At 44.0% G+C, this 24,694-nt stretch overlaps 1 protein-coding gene across 15 annotated transcripts in view; it reads left to right on the top strand.

Moving 5' to 3' along the window:
* The window catches only part of SRCIN1 (SRC kinase signaling inhibitor 1), a 318,961-nt gene that overhangs the window by 230,942 nt on the left and 63,325 nt on the right, over positions 1 to 24,694 (top strand). The window contains exon 1 of one of the 15 annotated variants that reach the window (XM_081885554.1): positions 5,636 to 5,907. The exons of 11 other annotated variants lie outside the window; for them this stretch is intronic. The gene's annotated coding sequence lies outside the window, so the exon portion shown is untranslated. Of the gene's footprint in view, positions 1 to 5,635; positions 5,908 to 7,253; positions 7,632 to 24,694 lie in introns of those variants that run through there. 3 more of the 15 variants (XM_081885559.1, XM_081885560.1, XM_081885557.1) reach the window with 3 other exon arrangements.

Genomic DNA, 24,694 nt, shown 5'->3' on the forward strand with positions numbered 1-24,694 from the left:
CTTCAACGGGTACGCAATCAATCTGGTCAGCATTCAGAACGTATAGCACAGACCAATAGGATGCCCTCCAGATGTCGTATGTGAAGCAGCAGCCATAAGTGGCCCTCAGATGTCTTGTAGAGACTTAGCTTTTCACACAGGCTTTCCCTGACCCATAAGACTGGAACCTGTTTTAAATCTTTGTACCTTCTGAGTTTCTGTTTTATGTGTTCGCTGTTTTTCCGTGCACTTCAACTGTCCCGATTTGAGCAGGACACCCCAGAATTACAGAAGCCACCCCGGTTTCTGATTGAACCCTGAGATATTCTGTTTTGGTTCTCGCTGTAGCGCATCTCTGAAAGACGCACGTCCCAATTTTCCTCTGTGGAATGTTAGAGGGTATGGCTTTTTTCTGTTTTGCTGGCTTGAAATTGTGTTTCTGTTTTAATGCTTTCATGATGCATTGGTTGTTTTTTAGACTGCAGAGATTTTTTTATATATATTAAAGAACTAAGCAATACATAAAAGCTTTTAACTAACTAAATAAGATCAAATATTGTGGACTACATCTCCCATCAGCCCCAGCCAGCTCCCATCAGCCCCATGGCACCATGTTGGCTAACCCTGACATTAACACCCAGTTTTGCATGTGTTCATTCATAAGTGCACCCTGCCTTATTAATCTGCCATTGGCTTTGAAAATCTGCACAGAATTCACATTTAAATACATCATTTGTATGCATTTTTAAATGTATCCTAACATATGCATTTTTATCACATATTGGTATGTTATTTTGAGCCAAGAACTGCACTGGAGACTTGGGAGAAGTGTGAAATTTGAAGGATAATTATGTTCTGATCCTCACTTAAGTCCAGGAGATGTGGATTAAGCCAGTTCCCACTGGAATTCATTTCCCACGGGTACAGAATTCTTCAAGTGCTCCTTGTGGGTAGTGATTCAGCAATCTTTCTTGGAGACATTTCCACCGTCAGTGATCCTTCTTACCGAGAAAGCTTTGATAGGCTTCTAAGGGCCCCCCAGTGTTCCCCAGAACAACATTTGAAAATCACTGCCCTGTACCTTAAGAACTAGAAACATGTTTTTGTTTTGAAAGGATTACATCTTTCACTTTTCTCCACGCTGCTTCTTTCAATAAGCTTATTTAGAAAGGGGAGAGGAGATGCATCCAACTTCAGCTGCCAGGGCAGGGCTTTGAGGCAGAGGTCCAGGGTCCCGTTTAGTAGAAAGAGCAGGAGGGATCCCAAATGCAGCATGGCCAGCTAACCACATTTAGAAGTAAGCGAAGCAATGCATATCACCATCTAAAAAGGGCTCCCCCATAAGTTCATTAAGTCCTGAGCTTAAAACTACGTAACTGGAGTCTGTTTCTCTACGCAACTACGGGGCAGCCTGAATGGAATATGGCCAGAAATGGAGGGGGAGCAGTGGCAGATGAAAATGATGCAATATGCCGAATTGGCGAGCCTAACCAAGAGAATAAGAGATCCAGAGGAAAGGCTATTTAAGGAAGACTGGAAAACGTTTGTAGAATATTGGAAGAATCATTGTCAACAGGTTAAAACTCTAGCAGGATTACTGTGGTGGGACTGTAAGATTATTAAAAATTTTGAGGAAATGATATACAATGAACTAAAAAAAGTGGTTAATTTTTTTTGTTAAAAAACCAGAAGCTTTTTTGTTAGGTATTTTAGGACAAGAGTTGTCGAAAGAAAAAAAGACATTCATGTATGCTACAACAGTGGCAAGAATCTTAATAGCTCAAAATTGGAAGACCGGAGAAGTACTGTACCATCAAAAGCACAATGGCAAGAAAAGTTGATGAACTATGCAGAGTTAGCAAAGTTAACGGACAAACTACATGAAAAGGACAATAGTGACTTTGAAAAAGAATGGGAACTCTTTACAATATATTTGTAGAAACAACACAAAGAAATGGTCCAGCTGGCAGGATTTAAATAAACATTTACAATTTTATTTACAGAGAACAAGAAGCATAACAATGTGATAACATAATATTGTATATAAACAGAATTTATCAGAAATGGTGGTTGAGGGAAGTCAACAGGGAGGGGGGAAATTGGAAAGTGTATGTTTAACAATGATATTGGATATTTGTTTTGAGAAAAGAAAATTAATAAAAAATATTTAAAAAAAAAACGTTAGCAGTGTTAAATTCAGCAGTAAAAATTGTGTGTTGAGATAAAATGAGAAAGGAAAAATGGGGAGTAATTAGAATACACAGCAGCGAGGTGTAATTGGCAGGAACCATTGAAGCAGAAGGAAGGGAAGTTGATTTTTAAAAAATGTTTTGCTTTGTGTATGTGATTATGAAAAATTATAAATAAAATTAATTAAATAAGGCTCCACCATTGGATGCACCAGAACCTTTACCTTCTGATGAGAGCATGCAGAGCAGAACTTTCAGATCTTTTCTGCGCCAGGGCTAGACACATTCACACACCTGAAGTAAGGTGTGAACCCCCACCCCACCCCACTGTGGTCCTGAGCATGTTTATATCTTTAATATAGGTAGAGAAGGAAGGGCTAGAGGCAGAATAATTGTGCCCACCTGCTGGAATCTGACAGCTTGTTATGACTAATGCGGGGTAAGAGGAAATGTGAGCCAGTGGCACAGCTTTCCGCAGCTCTGGAAGAGGAAAGGAGCACATCACCTCTAGAGGCGGAGTCGGCTGCCACAGAGCAAGCTGTGCCTTTGGCACAAAGCAGCCGCGCAGGCCTGGCAGCTGCAGGAGAGTGTCACCTGCAGCAAGCAGAGAGCGAGTCTGAGTGGCTCATTTCCAGGTGTGTCCTGATGTCACCATTTGAATAGCGCAAGGGAGCTCGGCGAAGGGACCGCACATCTGGCGCTCTGCGCTTGCTGCCTGGCGATGGGGTTTCCAAGGCAACAGGGCAAATCCCAGACCAGAGCGTTCCATGCAACACCTCACTGTCGGGATGAGGATAGGCTGTGTGCAGGAACTCACTTGTGGCTGTAGTTGCATGTACAACCCTGTTTGCTCTGCGTGCATTGTGATTCCACCCTCATTTTAGGAACATAATCCATTAGCCATAATCCATATCTATGCTGTATCTAGCCTGTCATTTCTTGTGAAATACTGTGTTTTGGTACATCCCCCATACACCCCAACCAGCTTCGGCCCAAATTGAGAAAACGAGCAACCTATCTGCATTTTAAGCTGGCGGTGTGTACACCTAAATATTTTTTTTTTAAAAAATTGTCCAGTGGCACCTTAGAGACCAACCAAGTTTGTTCTGGGTATAAGCTTTTGTGTGCATGCGCACTTCTTCAGATGTGTACACAGCCTGTGATGCATTTGCAAAAAGAGACCGGCTTTTCCAGCATCTTAAATGCTTAGGAGCATTTGTGCTCTCGCGCAACGAACCTGCTTCTCCCCCAAAATCAGACATCTTATGGTAAGGAGAGTGTCAGGGAAATAAATGCACAGTGAAAAGTGTGGGTCAACCATTGCTTAAGGCAAGGTTGTCTTAAGTTCCCCGAAGACAAATCTGGAGGAATGATCAATACGTGGAAGGGACCTAGGTGGACCATTGGTGTGATCAAGTAGGCCTGGGATATTCTTACGTGTTTGCTACAGGTTTTCTTCCTGCATGCCTAATAGCTTGATGTGAGTTTAGCGATCATTGTGCTGATTGTGTGTGCATATATCTGTATGTCTGGAACAGAGTTGGGATGTAGCTGGCAAGGAAGACTGTTTGTTACATGGCTTGTAAGAAGGAGTCGTGTGTGTGTGTGTGTCCATGTCCCCAGAGGTGCACTGTTTGCTCTGGAGAACCAATTCTCCTTTGTGGACTTGCATTCTCTGGTGGTGTGCTCCTTCATACTCAACATGTAAATAAAAGGCATCATAACTACATCCCCATCCCACAGGACACTCAATCCTGTAGCTTTCCTCCACCTCAGACTTCCCACTATTGGGGGAATTGGGGGATACATAACAGAATTTCCCCAGAGCTGGCAGTTATGCTTCAGAAAGCTGTGCGGACAGATGCATACTTCATCTGCCATGGAAACCTCACGACAGCCTAGAAGCTGAAGGTACATTCTGGATTACTGGGGCAACCCATTCCACTTGGAGAAGTACGGAATGATCAGAAGGCTTTTGGCATTTCCCAACTGCTTTCCAGCTGCTAAACTTCTTCTCTTCTCTTCTCTTCTCTTCTCTTCTCTTCTCTTCTCTTCTCTTCTCTTTTTTCTCTTCTGCTGCTTCTTTTTAACGCTGTGCTTTTCTTTGCATTTGCCGCATCAGATGCCTTCAAAGAAAGCAGTTGCCCAATGATTCACCAGGGAAAGGATTCTGCTTTTATAGATTTCACACTGTGTAGATCGTGATGCCTCTTCCCACACACCCTCCCTAACAGGATGAAATCTGATAGGCTTCTGGGGCTGCCCAGTCTGGCTTCTGATGGATGGAGCTGTGTTGTAAAATAGCACGAGACTGCGCAGTTAAGGTGTCAGTATGAAAACATCAATTCTACATGGAACTATGATTTGGGGTGCGGGTTAAAACCTTTGCCGACCACGAATCAGCATCCCTTTTTGCAGCCCTAATGGCACATCTTCCTTCCGAGACAGGGAGGGATGGAGGGAGCTATGTTCGTTTGCAAATGCTCAAGGGGAATCTAGAATTAAAGAACTACAGCAGTCAGCCCTGAGTTGTGCTAATCTGAACCTACAAGGGATTTCACTTGGGGCCACATGGCTGGATGTTCAGCCTCCTGTATATGAAGCATAATCTCTATGAGTATGAATCCAGTTTGAAACGGGTCGATGGAACAGCCTCCCATCGGCTCTGGGAAGGATATTGCACTGAACTGTTTCCTCAATATGTGCTTCAGGCATTAAGCCTGGATTAGTAAACATTGTTGTGTCTGAAACTACTGGGTTTCAGTAGTTTCAGACACCCCCGAATCTCTTTGTATTATCCTGGAGGTTTGCAACTATTTCCTTTTGCCTTGCCATCATTTAGAACAGGGCTCTCTGTGTGTAATAATGGATATTATCTTCTGCTTTTGCCTAGACCTGGATTAGTGATTATATATGAAGTTTTGATGTACCTTCCCAGTTATGATATATCAAAGACATTCTGATGGTCTGTTGTTAGGACATTGCCCTTCTGTTGGAAAGATCCCCATCTGGGTTTCTTTCACTCATATATTGTCATAAGGACACTGAAAAAGGGGAGGAGGATCACAGCGAGAGGTGTGGCCGTGATTGGTGCACACTGGGACAAACTGAATATGGGGAAGGGAGGGTTCGGGTACTTAGGAGGTATTCAAGGCACACATCAGAGGATGTTGAGGGGGTAGTAAACAGTTCACAGGATCCAGGGGCAGGAGACAACCTCACCAGAAGCAGAGGTGCCCCTGTCTCCATGGATACTGTGGGCTCTGAGGCGTCAGTGCACTCCAGGAGATTAAGGCAGGCAAAGGAACCCAGCCCAGCTCACTAGTAGATCAGGTGGAGAACATGGGACCCGTTAGCTCTGGGAGGAAGTTGTGGTCACTCAGTTGGTTTAGGCTCAGGGCATGACAGGATCACATGCTTGGTCATGTGGAGAGGCACAGCTGCTCAGCTGAAGCAAGCTCAGGTGCATCAGTCAAGGATAAGGGGGAAGCAAGGCAGAGACTCTATGTCTGCTCAACTTTCTCTGTTGATGGGCCATGGCCTGGCTGCTTTGGGAACTCCACTGGACTGTGACTTCAGGACTGACCCAAGGTGTTCCAACTCTGGATATTCTGCAGAGGAGGGAACCTGACCTTACAGTTTGACTTCAGACCTTGCATGTTGTATTGGACCTGGACCACTATTTGACCATTTGTACTGTCAGACTACTCTCTGGTGTTGCTTTTGGGACTCTGAATGCGTAAGTAGCAGGACTTACCTCCGGGTACACAGAGATTCAGGACATTTTTAATGCAGATTTTACATTAGTGTGTGTGTGTGTGTGTGTGTGTGTGTGTGTGTGTGTGTGTGTGTGTACACAGTGGTACCTTGGGTTAAGTACTTAATTCGTTCTGGAAGTCCGTTCTTAACCTGAAACTGTTCTTAACCTGAAGCACCACTTTAGCTAATGGGGCCTTCTGCTGCCGCCGTGCCGCCGGAGCCCGATTTCTGTTCTCATCCTGAAGCAAAGTTCTTAACCTGAGGTACTATTTCTGGGTTAGCGGAGTCTGTAACCTGAAGCGTATGTAACCTGAAGCGTATGTAACCCGAGGTACCACTACTGTATATATATATATTTGCACTCATTACTTGGCTGGAGAACCGTGTTGCGAAATCCAGAGACGTGTGAATGTTGAGGCATGGCTGTGCTTCTGTTCACATATTGTTTCACAAATTGTGGATTAGGTATAAAGGTAAAGGTAAAGGGACCCCTGACCATTAGGTCCAGTCGCGGATGACTGGGGTTGCGGCTCTCATCTCGCTTTATTGGCCGAGGGAGCTGGCGTACAGCTTCTGGGCCATGTGGCCAACTTGACTAAGCTGCTTCTGGCAAAGCAGAGCAGCGCACGGAAACGCCGTTTACCTTCCCGACGGAGTGGTACCTATTTGTCTACTTGCACTTTGATGTGCTTTTGAACTGCTAGGTTGGCAGGAGCAGGGACCAAGCAACGGGAGCTCACCCCGTCACGGGGATTTGAACCACCAACCTGACGATCGGCAAGCCCTAGGCTCTGTGGTTTAACCCACAGCGTCACTCACGTCCCTGTGGATTAGGTATATTTGCCCTTAAATGCAAGCTGGATTGAATTTCTACAATCCACCCCCCCCCATCCCTAGTTGTGTATGACTACACCCTCTGTACTTGTAAGGATACCTCAAGTTTTATTTATTGATCAATCCAAATCTGAAAAGTTTCCTTATGCATCAGAAGATTCTTCTGGCGCTCTGGAAAACTCCCACAGTCACGGCCCCTCCCACAGCCCCCTGTACCCTCCCCAATAGCAGCTGAAAAGTTGGGACCAAACTTTGCCCAATGGGGTGGGGGTGCTGCCATTTGGTGACCACTTAGAGGCTGCCTTTAAAGGAGGATTATGCTGGATTAATCCAGATCAGTGTTCCAGCATCAAGGTTTTAATTCATTTGCCAAATGACCGCTCAATCTAGCTATGTCTGGCTCTGCCACTAGCTTCCCTCAAAGCCTGTATGCCTTCCCTCATCTCTGCCCACAGAACTTTGTGGCCCCGGGGGCGATACATGGAGTTATCCCACCAGCAAAATTCCCTGGTAGGCATCCGGTGGGAACTGCACAGATTGACTTCTTGGCATCTTCTTCAAAGGGATGCTCTCCAACCACACGGGAGATGGTTTCCCTGCCAGCCCTCCGGCTGCCTTGAACGCATTCCAGGCTGTTATCTTAGCAAAATGTGACGGAACTGGCTGTGAAGGAGGGATGACCGGGGATCCCACGGCAGCTGCTGGACATTGTTCAGCGACCGGGTGCCACTTGCTAGTGGCTTTGCTGAAGAACTGTGTCTGCTGAGAGATGCCAAGGAGCCCCAGCTTGTGAAAGTCGCCCTTTGGGACAGGAGAAAAGAAGCTGTGTACCCTTCAGATGCAGGGTCAGAGAAGTGTTACCGTCATGGGGTGGGTGAGATGGGGGCTTTGTTACTGATGTTGTTTTGATCTTGTTTTGTTTTGGGGGTTCTTGGGTTGTCTCTTGAGGTCTCAGTGGTGATTCATTGGGACTGTGATTACTGCTACTAATATGCCTTTGCTTGGAACGCTTAAAAGATTTGCAGGTATCCAACATAACATTTCACTTTTCATTTTACTTTCGGATTGCGTATTATAGTGACCGGGATGGGATGGCGAAACCAGAGTTCGTGGCAAAACCTTAGTGACCAGAGTCAGTGCAAGTGGAAAGACAATTTCTTTTTCTTTATTTGGGTGGCTCAATGTTCAGAGCTGTGAACACAAAATTTTGAATTCTGCAGTTTGGGGCAGGGATGCAGGGAAGAACACGAATCTGATGTCTCTGTTCAGTGCAAATTGAAAGTTTGTATCCAGTGTTTTATTTATTGGTTAGTCCACATGTATTGCTTTGGCATTTCCAAAGTTGTCACTTGTTGGTTAGTTAGTTTGTTTGTTTGCAATTGGGGGGCATGGGGTATTTTGGGGGGTGTGGGTTGATTGTTTGACCCATGTTTTGGCTTTGCTGAGGAGGTGCTTGATATTTTTCTATATACAGTAGTGGAGAGCTGTGTGTTTGAGTGGATTGAAAGCACTGTAGCAGTAAAGGAAAATTGGATAGGGATATGTTAATCAAATAGTAGAAGATGTGTCTTTGGCATGTTTCCATGACTATAGAACTTCTGTTTTGTGTGTGTGGAGGTGGAGGGTTTGAAAATGAGAGGGGAAACTGGGCAGAGATGAGAGGAAGGGGTTGTAGTGGGTGGGTGATTTTGGTGTTAAAGTGCTTGAAGCCATTCAATAACTCTGGGCTTTTGCTCAGGGAAGCATGATCTTCCCTTCCAGGGGGACAGTATTTCTTCCAAGCTAGAGCCTTTGGCTGTTCTGCAGATCAGGAGACAAGAGCAAATTAACACTTGGCTTGGAATAGCTACCTCTACCAGAAAAAAGGCATCAAACCATTCCCCTCCCCTCTCTCCCTGCAAGTTCCCTTGATTTGTCAGCAGCTGCTGCATCAGTTTACATACCTCTAGGGACGTGGACTGATTTGAATGTGCATTTATGACAACGGGTGGAATTCTTAGATCACTACGGAGTGCAATCCAAAAGCATCAGTTGATTTGATGGCTGCTTGATTTCATTGACTGTGTGGTATATCTGGCTTTTAGCAAGTGGTCATGGCTGCTCCCAGACTGGCTGCGTTGCAGGTGGGATTCAATCATAAAACAACAAATTTCGGTAACACAGTGGATTTGCCTCTGTTGCACAGCGAAACCACTCCTCCTTCAAAATGTACTTTTTTAAAAAGTAAGGAAAGTGACGTGAAAATATACAGGGAAATGTGGGATACCAGTTGCTTGATGCACTGTTGTATAACCTCTGTGCAGACAAATCTGAATTAATGCTCAATGAAGAGCGGCATTGTTATATAACTGCCATGCAAACTTCATGGGAAGAAATCTGGACTACAGCTCAACGAGTAGGTCATCTGGAAAAGCCCAGAGGACTGGGAGGCAGAAATTGGGCAGCGCTTTAAATAAAGAAAAAAAGAAAAGACTATGAGCAGAACTCAGTTTGAGCTAAAATTGAACTTCACCACCACTTTTCCACTCCATGGTGTGGCTGCGTCGCTACAACACGGCACACAGACATTTAGCAGCTGAATGATTCTCCTGCCACTGATATCTCCAGGCCAGGAAAAGCTTTGACCACTAAACTTCTGTATGTCACACTGCTCCTAAAGGTACAGGAGCCCTGCTAGATAAAAGGTGACAACCCTAAGACACCCCCCTCCCCTTGAAATGGTTCTGTGTCCCTACCCCTCCCCATGAAAAACCAGAAAGCTTTCCCCAGACATGGCTGAGAATGTCGGTGCCTGAAACCCTGACTCTAAACATTGGAGTGTGAAACATAGAGACAAGAATTCTGGACAGGATGGCTTGGCTTGAGGACAGGCACCTCTTGGGGGCGGAATGCGTGGAAGAGTTGGATTTATGGGTTCAAGCAGGGGAAAGGGTGTGTGTATATACTAAAGAGGGACAGAGCAGAGCTTCTGTGCAGTACAAAATAATTTGGAGTCCACGTCCCTTCATCTGCCTCACACCTCCCTTCCACTTCTGTTCCCAAGCCAATTTTGAAGCCTCCAGCAACAAAATATTCGAGACGGCAGAGTTGGCAAGCGTAATATCGGCTGACACAGTGGTGCAGCAATGTGGGGGTAGGGAAAGGGGAGACAGGCACATGGGGAGGCAGCATCAGAAAAGCTGCCTTATCTAACCAGGCAGATATAATGAAGTTGTTTCTCAGCAGGCACAATAAAGGGATTGTTGCATGGGATTTGAGAATTGCTTAATTGTGTCAGGGTGTCTTCCTCCTCCCTTTCTGGGTCCTCCTGAGAAGCTGCTGCTTCTTCTTCTTCCTCTTCTTCTCCTTTTCATGTTTACATGAAAAATAGCCCAGTGCAGAGGAATGGAGATGGTTTGTTTCTGAGAAGAAAGAAGCTGTAGAGCCTCGAGCCTCCCTTGGCATTGTGTCCTCTGACTTTGAGGCTCTACTCTCTCTGATGTGATCATGTGGGCTGACTTCAGTTATTCTGGACTGTACCACTTCAAAGTCCACATGTGCACATCAGCGGGTGCTTCCAGGCATGGACAATTTAGTAGCACCCAATAATGCATGTTCTGCTTTAAAACTAAAATAGCAATTCGGTTGTTGTTGTTGTTGTATCATCATCACCACTTTGTAGCTTAGTTATTATTTCCACATCACCAAATATTGTGCCAGGAAATTTTCAGTTGGAATCCTGGTGGGTGGGTGGAGGTTAAACCCACTCCCTCTGCCATCCGCTGCACTCCTGATTATGATCCCCATTGCAAGGCCAGACTACTGGGAAAGGGGAAATGATAGAGCTGCTTCCTAGACAGGAGAGATGGACAATAGAGAAGGAGATAGCTCTAAACAGGCCGTAACCAGCCAGGAACACTATTGAACAGACCGCCTGGGTAAACTACAATATAGTCTGAGCTTTGGGTGGATGGAAAAATGGAAACTGAACATGGAAAGCAGGAGAGGAATGTGTTTTGATTGCACCGTCATGCAGATGCACTGTAGAAAGCAAGTAAATAAATTTTGGCTATTCTGCAGTGTGGAAGCACCCAGGGTTTATTATTTTGATTGCTCCCCACATAAAAGTTCCCAGCATGCAGTACACACAGGGAGAGCGCTATACCAAAACCGTGCTAATGTGCTAATTCAGGGATTGCATAAGCACAGAGCATTCCAATATCACTTGTAGCCGAGTAAGATTGTCATGAACACAGTTTTAACAGTGAGTCTGTAAGTGACTGTGGAGGCCAGTTCTGGATCCACATGTGCTTCCACGGTGGTTTTCGGGTAGGAGTTGATTATGGTGAGAGTTTGCCAAGTGTGCCTTCCTCTTAGGATGTTTCTCCCTTTTGTCCTGAATTTGAGCATCTTCAAAGCCCACAACACCTTTGGTAAAGGCTGTTCTCCAATTGGAGCGCTCACAGGCCAGTGTTTCCCAGTTGTCAGTGTTTATACTACATTTTTAAATATTTGCCTTGAGAGAGTCTTTAAATCTCTTTTGTTTACCACCAGCATTACGCTTTCCATTTTTAAGTTCAGAATAGAGTTGTTGCTTTGGAAGACCATAATCAGGCATCCGCACAATATGACCAGTCCAACAAAGTTGATGTTGAAGAATCATTGCTTCAACGCTGGTGATCTTTGCTTCTTCCAGTACACTGACATTAGTTCGCCTGTCTTCCCAAGTGATGTGGTGGCCTGAAGTGGTACAGTCCAGAGTTCTGCCATCTCAAGTCCCCTTAGGAACATAGGATGCTGTTTTATACTGAGTCAGACTATTGGTCCATCTAGTTCAGCATTGTTTGCTGTGACTGGCAGTGGCTCCCCAGGGTTTCCAAGAGGGAACATTCCCATCCCTATCTGGACATGCCAGGGCTGAACCTTGGACCTTCTGCATGCAAAGCTGACGTTCTACCCCCGAGGTATAGCCCTTCCCATTTTGATTTTTAACTTTACTGTGTGGAACCTGCTGCATTGTCGCTGCTTTTCACGGAGCAAAGATAACACAAGTAGCTCCAAGCTTCATGGAAGCAGCTCACACTATAGCTTTAAGCCATGCCAGGTTGGTACCAGATTCAGGTAGGTATCCGTGTTGGTCTGACGCAGTCAAAAAATATATATAAAAAAAGAAATTTGTCCAGTAGCACCTTAGAGACCAACTAAGTTTGTTCTTGGTATAAGCTTTCATGTGCAGGCACACTTCCAAGAACAAACTTAGTTGGTCTCTAAGGTTGGTACCAGTTTATCTGGGAGGGGAGGAGCTCTAAGAAACGGCAACCTCCCACACAGCCTGGGACTCCTCGAGTTAACTTTGCAGCGTGGGAAGAAGCTGAATAGCTCCCAAACCACAAATACATCATGAATCGGGGCCCTCAGTCTGCCTCCTCAGTCTATGTGGCATGTTGAATGGCTCTGAGAAACGTAGGGCTGCACATTTTGTGAGCCAAACTGAGCTTTATCTTTATGGCAGCCAGTTCTGTAATAAAAAAATAAATCCCTGGGCGAAAGTAAATTAAAACCACTAGGGATTTGTTTGCTGCGCTATTCCATCTCTGTGTGATTATGACAATTCTTGTATTTGCATTTTCAAGTCTTTACTCATGCTGAGCTGTCTTGTAACATTTTTAAGCCACTGTTTTACATTGTTTAAGGCCTAACAGAACACTGCCAGCTACCACTATTTTGCTTGTTAGCAAAGTTAACTTGGGGAAAACGGGGAATGCTTGAAGACTTTGTTTAATCCTAAATTTTAAATGGACCAGCCAGATTCATGCTTCCTGGGCTAATAATATGCATTGGAACACAGTTGTCCTCCAGATTTTGCGGCACAATGCTTGGTTCAAAAAAAGTAACAAAATGCATATTAAAAATAGTACTTTAGATTAATATGCTGTCAGGGAACTGCCATCGGAGCCCAGAGTGGAGGTAAGGCTCCCTAGCGATGCAGGAGAAGGTCCCAGCAGGGAGAGAGGGAACACTTCCTCTGAGGAAGGAAATCAGTGTTACACCAGGAAGAAAGGGGAGCAGGGAAGGACTTCGGAGAGATGGCTCCAAGACTCTTCCACAGAGACCAGCGGGAAGAGCCCAGGACCTCCGCTGGCCACGCCCACTCTGCGCAGAAAACTTCCACGCAGGGAGGCTAGGCGGAGACTTGGTGTCAAAGAGCTTTTATGCTGGAAGAAGTTCAGGAAACGCCCACTGACGGATTCTGCCAGTGACTGACACAGCCACGGAGAAAGGGCTGTCCAGCCAGGGAAAGGTTTAGCCAGACAACGTTGCCCAGAGCAGCAGCCACTTATGCACGAGCAACCCCAATTCCCTTTACATGTGCGTATTTAAGAATCTGAATTTCCATGCAGTTAAATACACCCACCCACCCCTGAATTGTTAAGAAATAGCTCAGAACAAAATTATGTGAAACTAGCAGAGCCTGGAAATAGCCTGCTCTGTTCATCCCTATGGCAGTGCTTGCTTTGTATTGCCTACCTTCTGAGAGTAGCGCTCTTTGGTCATGTAGCAGGTGCTGCCATTGGAGGCTGGTCCATTAGGGCAAATGGAGAACTGCCCCACCAACCTCAATCTACCCTCATCCAGTCCCCATGGGCCTATCTTCTTGCTTACACCACCTGCCAGCTTCCTCCATCCTCCTCCTCCTTGTTCACACTTCCTCTTGTCCTGCCACTCAACCCCCCCCCCCCGGGAAAACCAGTTGTTTACCTCTGAATCAGAACAGATGTCAATAGGTTTTTTTCTGCAGATTGACATTTGCTCAGACGCGGCACTGAAGAGTGAGTTTTCCTGGGGAAAGCGGCCAGGCAAACGAAAAAATTATTGGACCCATGCCTAGATAATATGGGACAAGCAGAAAACTGCTTGGATCCATGCTTTCTAGGCATTGGACAAGCAGAAGTATAGGTGAGCCCTTAGTCTCAGGGTTTCCCTCATAAAAATCATCAGAGGAGGAAGGTAACAAAACCCTACATGGCGTGGCCGATTGTCAAGAATGATGAAAGTTGTCGTCCAAAATATCTGGAGGGCACCACGCTGGCTAGCCCTCTAGTAAGCGGTCTATATATTGGCTAAATAATATATAAATAATTGGCAGAGAGAAGGGCAGATATTTTGAACATTCGGATGAACAACTGCTGAGTTGAGTTTTCCACCCTCTGATGGGGTAGATAGACCAGGCCTCTTGCAACCATTGTGCAGGAACACAACACTCCCCTAACCTCTCAGATTCCAAAAGGGTTCCCTCTCTTCCCCTTTCTCTCCCCCTCATTTTAAAGTACAGTGGTACCTCAGGTTACAGACGCTTCAGGTTACAGACTCCGCTAACCCAGAAATATTATCTTGGGTTAAGAACTTTGCTTCAGGATGAGAACAGAAATCGCGTGGCGGCGGTGCGGCGGCAGCGGGAGGCCCCATTAGCTAAAGTGGTGCTTCAGGTTAAGAACAGTTTCAGGTTAAGAACGGACCTCCAGAACGAATTAAGTTCTTAAACCTAGGTACCACTGTACAGCACTGGCTGAGCATACTCAAGACCACCCTGTCAGGATTCAGTTTTATATTAAAAGGTGACAATACATCTCCAAGCTAAGCTTGCAGAATCCTGCATTTTGGGCATCCATAATAGGATAAACACAGTGACCATCCAGATTGGTCCAGGTCAGTCCTTGGCATATATGACAACCTTCAGATTAAGTCCTGATGTTGAAAAAGGGTGGGCTGTGGAGAGAGAGGGTGGTCTCCCTTATTTGCTGTGGATTCTTGTGTGCGTGTGTAGAGCTTTAAAAATAATTGTCCTCGTATCCAAGGCCATATAGGTTAGTGAAAAAGCACATTCTTTGTATGCAGAAGGACCCAAGTGTCTCCAGCTACAGCTGGAAATGTCCCTTGTCTGAAATCCTGTAGCAGGATTTGCCAAGGGTCTGCCTCACATGCAGAAGGCCCCAGGACAAGTCCAGGTAGATTGGGGGTGTCCCCTGCCCGGAGAGCCGGGTTGTTGAGCTTGTTTTGTTTCGGTCTAAGGTGTTGAGCCTTTTCTTTGCAAAATCTCCCCCCCCCAAAAAAAGAGTTTTTAAGCATTTGGGGGGGGGGTGGGATTCACCAAAAAAGCAATGCTTCCAATATGGGCTGTCATGTGCCTGGATTTTTCTGGACATTTTAACCAATTTCTGAAAATACCGCCCGGGCGCTATTTTCAGCGGACAAATCCTGGACATGTCTGGGAAATTCCAGATGTATGGAATTCCCAAACTAAAAATCCCAACTTGCCCCCCTCCAAGATGGATCGATCTAGTTAAGCTTGCCAAAGTCCAACCTGTGGTTTTGGTAGTTGCCGTTCTTCAGGGTTATCAGTAAAGTGTTTTATAAAGGGATGCTACATTTCAACAAAATCAGCTATATCATTTGTATTATTCAATGCATGTAATCTCTTTGTTCATTTTTCTGATACAGCGATAGGCCATACATTCTGTTTCCAACGAGAGATGCGCAGTTATTCCAAACCTTTCTAGTTCTGCGCTACTAAAAGAAAAGTAATTAGTTCTTTGTAGCAAAGGTCAGGTTGCCCTTCTTTAAAAATAGTTAACAATCCCAAACTTGAGGTACATTCCATATGTTGGCCTGTAATATATCTTATTTCTGTAAACACTCTTTGCCAGAAAAGCTTTTTATTTTCAAAGTCCACCACATGTGAAATGTTGTACCTATTGCAGCTTCTCCAGCACAATAGTGGAATAGTTTTATTAATATATCTATGGTGTCGAATGAGTATGAGGCACCTTGCTGTGTTCCTGCGATCTAGGCTGGGTCTGAAAATTATCGTGATGTTTTATCTCCCCTTTTCCAGTCTTTGAAATGTTCAAGGTAACCTCTGCAGTACTCATTTCCTTTGTTGGTTGTGTTGGTGAGAAAGGGAACTGGAAGTTCTTCTGCTTTTGTGAACCCCTGTCAATTTACAGATTAGCAGTTTGGCAAAGAATTGAAAGGGCACAGCAGCCAGCACAGCTAGTGAAAGTCACCAAATCAGTGAAGGTACCAAAGTTCAGCAAACTCAAAGCACACTAAGCCGCTGCTGCCAGGTCTAGACAGCACAGCAAAACCCCATCAGAGAAAATTCATTTTGAGTCCTGTCTCCTTAATTTGAGCAGCAGATTTCCATAGCAAACCCAGATGCCTATTTGAATTCTGGTGCCATCTGCGCCATGTAATTCAACTTTTAACTTCCTTTCAGTAACGGCAGCTGTTGTCCACCTGCCTTTTGTCTGAAGTTATACTGCATCATGGGTTTTGTAGTCTTAAGGCGTCATAGTGTTTAAGCTCTCATTTGGGGGGGGGCATACACGTGTTGGAGTTGGTGTCAGGTAGCGTCTGGTCCCTGAGCAAGGCAGGCTGACGGAGAGCTCCAAGTGAGCAAATTTATCTGACAAAAGATTGAAGACAACCTGAGCATTTTTAAACTGTCTGCCAGCAGACTGCCTCTCCTAAGCTCCACCCCTTGAGGAAAACTCGAATTCTTAAACCCTCTGGCCTGAAGATGGGCGTAGAAATCATAGAATTGTAAAGCTGGAAGGGACACTGACGACCATCTAGTCCAGGGTTTCCCAGACTTGGGTCTCAAGCTGTTTTTGCACTACAGTTCCCATCATCCCTGACCACTGGTCCTGCTAGCTAGGGATGATGGGAGTTGTAGTCCAACAACAGCAGGGAAACCCTGATCTAGTTCAACCCCCAGCAATGCAGGAATATGCAGCTGTCCCATACAGGGATCAAACCTTCAACCTTGGTGTACATTCCTACCACCTGCCTGCACTATTGGACCAATGAGGTACAATGGCACTATGGTGGGTGGCATTTGGTTGCTCAGGATCAGGGGAAGGTGCCCACGAGGGTCCTGACTCTGACTGTACAGGCTCTGGGGACAGGGTTTTCTGTAGGCTCCTGTCTGTCAGCCTCAGTGGTCTTGTGGAAGCGTTAACAAGGTGTGGCTCTTGCACATGGATGCTTCAATTGCAACAATGCAGACGGTTATGTATCAAATGTTTATAATATTGGGAGACTAGAGCAGGTTTGGTGCAAAAGAGTGGTTATCTCAAGACCACTTAATGTTCATTTGTTTAGGACCCGAATAGCCCTCCACTCAAAAGTGCTGCCTGCTACTCCATCTTCCAGGCTTAGCTGTCGGGTAGTTCTTGCCTGTTCACTACAGAAGGCTGGATTTGGTCTTGATACAAATACCACAGCCAGCTCATTATATCAAGCCATGCTTTCTTTACAGTTTGTTCAACACACCAGGGAGACGTGTGCAAGCTCTGCTCCTCCTCCTCACCTTTCATTTCACTCTGCAAAAAAATGGAAGGCAAACATATCAAGCAGGGAGCCTCCTGGATGTGTGGAGGCTCTACATGTTTTTTCCAGGGATTTTAAAACATGTGGGGATCCTCCACAGGCACACAGTTTTCCTGCTTCATTCATTAGTCCTCCAAATTATTGAGAGCAATGCAAGGGACTCTTCCCTTTGCATGTTGAATGAACTGACTTTTGCAACACCTGAAGAGGGCTAATGTGGATGCTGAATCTGATCCAGCAAAATAAATTCTCAAAAATCTCGTATGTGGTGTGGAAATTAAAGCATGCAATTAAAAACATTTGCCATTCAGTTCGGGTGTAATCTGCCGTGTTGCTGCTGGTGTTAAACAACTTCAGCAAACAAGCTCCATCGCTTTTGATTTCGGTAATACGTAAAAACATGCTTCAATCTCCCATTGAAATTGGTGGGTCTCGAAGCACTTACCTTCGACTGGCTTGTTCCCATCCATGTTTATCCCTTTAATTTCTTCTTCTTTTTTTTAAGCAACAATAAATCAAGTCTGTTTTTGAAGAGCTAAACAACACTCAGAGTGTCACAGTCAGGAAAACAAAGCATCTGATTTGCATAATGTCACCTTCATTTGCATAATGAAACAATTTACTGTAATCTTTTTTATTTGGAAGTGAATTTGGGCATCTTCAGCTGAAGATGCTCTCGGTTAGGTGAGCTCCCCCAGATCTAACCATTGAATTTCATCAATGGTGTTGTGTTTAGTTCCCCAGTGTTCTCTTTTCTTCCTTCATCAGCCGCACGGTAGCTTTTAAACCCTCCACATGTAGTGATGGGGATGTGGGCTTCTATTCCTGTGTGGATCATGTGCCAGGTATAAACAGCCACAGGCTTTGCTTTCAAAGGCCCAGGCATCTTAGTAGAGTGGCAGGTACACAGATGAAGTCAAGAGGGTCTCTTGGGTGAAAGGTGTTCCATAAATATAAGAGCATATTATCGTCACTGATGCCCATTTGAATCTCACAGCTCTCATCCCTTGACACACTGTGCCATAAAATAATTCATGAAATGTAAGAAGATACATGGTATATAGACTAGAATACTTATTAGCCAACTTAACACAGGCAGGTTTTTTGAGATTCATGGGGCTCTTCAACAGGCAGAAGAGGAAGGGAGTAAACCCAGCAGACAAAATTTTATACAAACTGGTGTTTAGTTGTAACTCGTACCGGGTCTCTGATAGCATGCTTAGAGATGACTGTGATTAAGGCAGCACAGTAGACACATCGTTGAAATAAATCAATACATTATACATAGAGCAGGTGACAAGTCGCAGAAAACGTGTGCATGGCAAATAAAGGGGTTATTTGCAAAACTAACATGCCCTGTATGTTGAACACCAGTCCTTTGCAATGCATAAGAATGCTTGCATGTTTGAAATGTTATTAATTTCTAAAATAAGAGTTGGAAGTATTCAATGCAGCCTTGAAAGTACTCTTTCTTGTCTACGTGGCAATCCTAAATCACAAGTAATGTGTGGTTCTGGTTGCTTAGTGGTGAGGGAAGAACCCTCTTTCCTTGCTCATAAGGCACCCTTTGCAGATACCCTCAGCCACCGTAAACTCTGGTTTTCTGACTACTCTATTAATTTGGACATGTTCTCCTTATTTTTCGGAAACTTACTGAAGTTTCCTATTCAGTGTTGTTTGAAATTGAAATTTGAGCCTCTGGTAGATCAAAGCAAGCTGCTCTACAGCTCAGGTCTTGCAAGCTAACTAACACTTTGCGGGGAATTAGGAAAGAGCTTTACAAAGGACCCCAGCTATGCTGCAAAGTGCCATGCAATGCGCCATGTGAAGTATGCTTTGCAGTCCAGCTCAGGTTTGTTGGCAAGTGCTTTGATCTGCCAAGCTCTGCTCTTAATAAGCCTTGCTGAAGCCAAGCTGATAGATCAGAGTTGAACTTTTTACAAGGCAGTAGCCTCCTTTTTGGAGGGGAGAGCAAATTAATTAAGTTAAAATTCTCTGATCAAATGCATAGCGGACAAACCATGCAGGGGGGAAAAACACCCCAGCATATAATGTACAAAGGACGGAGAAGACATACATCCACTGTTCAGCCTTAAAAGAATGCGAATAAGATACGTACCAGTAAATATGTTCAGGCACAGGAGGGTGGTTTGGCCTCCATTTCCTCATAGATTGAGAGGATGAGAATATATGGCCATGAAGCAAACCTAAATCTCCCTCTTTTTGGATTTTCAAAAGTTGTCAGATCCAGTGGCAGAATGGAGCATGCAGAAAATGGAGGTCGGCTTACCCTCTTAGTATGGACTAACGGCATATATTTGGGGAATCTGTAGCCAAGCAAACATACCTGTTTGCCAATACAGAGAACATACTCTGTAGCTGGCTGTAATCCCTGGCAGAAGCAACGGGAAAATATTTCTGTTCCTTTGAGAATTATCAGCTCTTTCCAAACACTATTCTCCCTGTGCAAAGAAAGCCCAACATGTGAATCTTGAACACTGCCTGCAGACTCAGGAGAATGTTTTCTCCTTTATTAATCCCCTCTGACAGGAACTCAATGAGACATTCTTCCCAAAGCACACCTCTCTTGCCCAGGTTTCTGTGAATGACAAGTGCTAAGCACCCTATCTCCATGCCACTAGATCTGTGTACTGGCAACCCACAGCCATTCCCACCTTTTGACTAGAGCTCTGCTCCCCATCTGTCAGTAAGGTTGAGAAATTCAGTTCAGTTTTCATTTAAAGGTGATCCTTCCTAATTCTCACTTCAAAGTCAATAGTGAGCCAAAGCAGGTGCTACCCTTTGAAATCTGTACTTCTCTGAATTTTGCAGGAACCAAAAACCTGGGTACCAAAATGTGTAAATTAGGGAAACGTGTGCCTGAAAATGCATATATTCATGAAAATAACATATAAAAATGCACTCTGTCATGGGAAATGGCTTGCAGTAACAAGCATACAGAAAAATTGCATACAGGATTGTATTTATTAGGGCAATAGTTCCCAAACTTTCCCCCCATGAGTCGCCTGAAAATTGCTGAGGGTCTTAGTACGCTACTTAATGTCCCCCCCGCCCGCCCGCCCGCCTGTTGAAACAATTGTAATGTGGTTTGCTAGCTGCTGTGTGATTTTTAAATGTATTTTGTTGCTTCTTTTAATTCTTATGTGTTATATTTATTGAATGACCATTTGAATTCCATAGAATCCATCAAACTCAGATGGTAACACAGTGAAACACAGTGCAAGAAGTAAAAGAAGCAATAAAAATACAATTAAAAAGCAATATGAATATTTAGTGTGATGAATGTGTTGCTCCTTACCGTCAACCCAAAATCTACCTGAATGAAGCTTGGTCTGCAAAGAGCTGGTCGGGAACCCCTGCTTTAATTAAAAGCTAAAATTAGAATTCTGGAGTTAACTGGAAAGCTTTGCTTGCTGTCCGGACTGGTGTCATCCATGTGCTTGCTCTTGTCTAAATTACTCTACATGTACAAGTCTGAACTTCTCTGCAGGTTGCCATGTGCCTAGATTTAGCATATCTAAATAATGTTGGGGGCGGTATTGACAGTGCCTGGTTACTTAAAAGGCCATGCCTGTCCAACTTCACAAGGAACTGGTTCCTTCATCATAGTTTCATTTATTTATTCTGCTAGCAGAAGCTAGAGAGACACAACACAGCTGTAGACAATTGGAAACTTAACTCGCCAGCTGCAATCTCCCACTTATCTCTTCAGATGTAAGTCCTGGAAACAATATCTAGGGGGAAAACTGCTTTCCTTTACGTTTGACTGTCATGGCTTCCCCAAAAGAATCCTGGGAATTTAGTAAGGGTAGTGACACCATGTCTGCTAAAGATTCCAAGCCCCCTGGCTCACTGTTCTACAGTTGCTATTATTCCCTGTAGCGATGGAATGACTGTTAAACCGGATTAGGCTTGTAGTATAGTTAAGCCCTGTGTTTTTCAAGAAGTCACTGACATGCTCCCAATATTGTAATGTATCCTCTTGTGTGATGCAGTCACGAAATCTGTGGCACACAATAGCACCTTTGTATTAGGGATGAATGAATCCGTTGATTTAAACCATCCTATATATATATGCATTTGCATACATATTCTTTGGGTTGGAGAACTGCATGGCAAAATCCAAAGAAGTTTGAATTTCAAAGGATGGCTCCATTTCATTGTGCTTTTTGTTTCAGGAAGTGCAAGTTAGGTGGACTTGCATTAAAATGTGAACCAAACAAAATTTAGTCCTGAGGTGTATCTAGGGCCCTTTTTCCTGTAGGAGCTGCATCTCTGAGGCAAGATTCCAAAACAGCTAAGAAAAATATGTCTGTATCAGGATAGATACGCCCTGTGCAGTTGTTTGGCATAGAACAAGGATGGGCAAAACTTTATCCTTTTCCATTCTCAAGTGTACTGTTCTTAAATTCGCAGTACCATGTTTCTGCAGCAATTTGCATTGGGGAAAAAAACCCTCATTAAAATTTGTCAGCATTTTAGTGCAAATCTTTTTCTAATTAAGCATATTTTATGTGACTTGCCTAATATACATGTTTTTGAAAGCAATTTTCCCTAATGTAATTTTGTATGTTATTTTCTTTGATGTATGCATTTTGACACATTTTCTCCCAACATGTGGGTGCCAGATTCACCTGTGTTATGAGTTTCTGGGTGCCAGACACTGAACCCCTGGATTCAGCAAATGTTAGAATGTACCAGTAAGCCAGGCCAGTTTCCTGATGAGGAAATTGATGAGGCCGTTAGAAGACAAAAGGAAGATGGTGAGCCATTAGGAAAGCCAAAGAGAGGGGACTCTGCCAGATAGCAAATGGGAGGGGCACCTCCCTCAACTCAGAGTTAGTTAGAAGCCAAATGCAGAATTTGAAGTAGAGTTTGAGAGCTGGTGGTGATGTGACCTTGAGGAAAAAGTTTGCAGGGTGGTAAAGGCGGCAAGCTGGAAAGAAAGGGTCAGAGGACAATGGTTGATGTCTGTTTTGATCCAAGGCTGTGCCTATGCCAGTAGCATAACCCTATTGGAGTGTTAACACCGTGAACCCCTCCATTGTAGGCTCAGGTTGTATGTATGTGTAAATAAACCATTTACCATAAAGACACCACAGTCTCCACCATGCCTCATTTCCAAAAGGAAACATAACCACTGGCTAAGTGCCTGAGACCCCTGGAATCTCACACCACTCAGAGATTGGGGTGATGCATAGCAATATGGATTTTTGCATATTTGTACTGTAGAGTTGGAAGATCCTCATCACAAAATTCAGAGAAGCGTTGATATCACAGGAGAGATGTATTTTTGTTTGCTGTCAGCTCAAGAAGGGCTGTGAAGAACAGGCCCAGCTATCCCTCTACCTTGAAGCTGCTCCATACATGAACCCCCTTCACACTGATGCCAGTTACGCATCAATTAGGGATGCACGCTGCAGCTCCTGGGGGCAAGACTAGCCAGGCACATTCTCCATCACATATTTGGTACCTGTGATTACTGAACAACTGAACAGAACCTGTGGGACCTGAGGGATACAGGTCGGAGCGAAACAATACAAACTTAAAGCGTTTGCAGATGACTTAGTTCTGACATTACAGGAGCCAGAATCTAGTACGAAAAGAGTACTACAACTAATCCAAGATTTTGGTCGGGTGGCGGGATTTAAACTAAATAAGCAAAAAACCAAGGTGTTGGGAAAAAACTTGACAGATATTGAGTCGGAACGGTTTCAGAGAGAGACAGAGTTAACTGTGGTTAAGAAAGTTAAATACCTAGGGGTAAACATAACAGCAAAGAATTTGAGTCTGTTTAAAGATAATTATGAAAAATGTTGGTCTGAAATTAAGAGAGACTTGGATAGCTGGTCAAAATTGAAACTTTCATTGTTAGGTCGAATAGCTGCTATTAAGATGAATGTATTGCCAAAAATGTTATTTTTGTTTCAGACATTGCAGATTGTAGATAAAACGGAGTGCTTCCGGAAGTGGCAGAAAGATATCTCCAAATTTGTCTGGCAGGGCAAAAAGCCCAGAATTAAGTTTAAGATATTAACGGACGCAAAAGAAAGAGGGGGCTTTGCCCTGCCAGACTTAAAGTTGTACTATGAAGCCGCAGCTTTCTGCTGGCTAAAAGACTGGCTACTTCTGGAGGACACGGATGTGCTGGATTTGGAAGGTTTTAACAATGCATTTGGATGGCATGCATATTTATGGTACGACAAGGTTAAGATCAACAAGGTCTTTAAGAACCATATTGTCAGAAAAGCAATATTTAATGTCTGGACAAGATACAAAGACTTATTAGAAAACAAAACACCGAGGTGGCTGTCACCTTTGGAGGCTAAGGCCCGAAAAAGACCCAATATGGAGGCCAATTGGCCAAAATATTGGGAAATACTAGAAAGGGATGGAGACAATTGGAAACTGCAGAGTTTAGAGAAAATGAAAGATAAAGTGCGAGACTGGTTACACTATGCTCAGATTAAGGAAGTGTTTAAGATTGATAAAAAGTTAGGATTCCAGGTGGAGAAATCGAAACTGGAGACAGAACTGCTAGAACCTAAGACCAAGGTACTTTCAAAAATGTATAACTTGCTGCTGAAATGGAACACACAAGACGAATTGGTTAAATCGGCTATGATAAAGTGGGCCCAGGATATTGGGCACAACATTATGTTTGAGGACTGGGAAAGGTTATGGACCACCGGGCTGAACTTCACAGCATGTAATGCTCTGAAGGAAAATGTAATGAAAATGATATATAGATGGTACATGACCCCAGTGAAATTGGCTAAAATATACCATTCGTCTGATAACAAATGTTGGAAATGTAAGGAAAATGAAGGAACATTCTTTCACCTCTGGTGGACCTGCCCTAAAGTGAAGGCCTTTTGGGAAATGATATACAATGAGTTAAAAAAGGTATTTAAGTATACCTTCACCAAGAAACCAGAGGCCTTCCTTCTGGGCATGGTCGGCCAGAACGTGTTAAAGAAGGACAGAACATTTTTTATGTACGCTACAACGGCGGCAAGGATACTTATTGCTAAGAGCTGGAAAACCCAAGATCTACCCACACTGGAAGAATGGCAGATGCAGCTGATGGACTATATGCAACTGGCTGAGATGACTGGCAGAATCCGCGACCTGGGAGAGGAGAGGGTTGAAGAAGACTGGAAGAAATTTAAGATTTATTTACAAAAGTACTGTAATTTGGTTGAATCCTAACAAGGAAGCCAGAGCAGAAATAACTGTCTACCATTAAATTATAATTTTTTATTTGAGTTTAACCTAAATATTGCACTTAAGAGCATAAACAAGATGATAATTTGCTTGGAAAAATTCGTTTTAATGATGAAAGTGGAAGCGGGAGACGTGAGGGAGTCCACAATAGAATGAAAGGATGTTATGAAACCTATTCTGTTTGTTAAATATGTATCTGTAAAAAATCTTAATAAAAATTTTTATAAAAAAAAAGGAAGATCCTCATCACAAAATTCAGAGAAGCGTTGATATCACAGGAGAGATGTATTTTTGTTTGCTGTCAGCTCAAGAAG

Source organism: Podarcis melisellensis, assembly GCF_964234715.1.
Source record: "Podarcis melisellensis genome assembly, chromosome: 13".
Classification (NCBI taxonomy): domain Eukaryota; kingdom Metazoa; phylum Chordata; class Lepidosauria; order Squamata; family Lacertidae; genus Podarcis; species Podarcis melisellensis.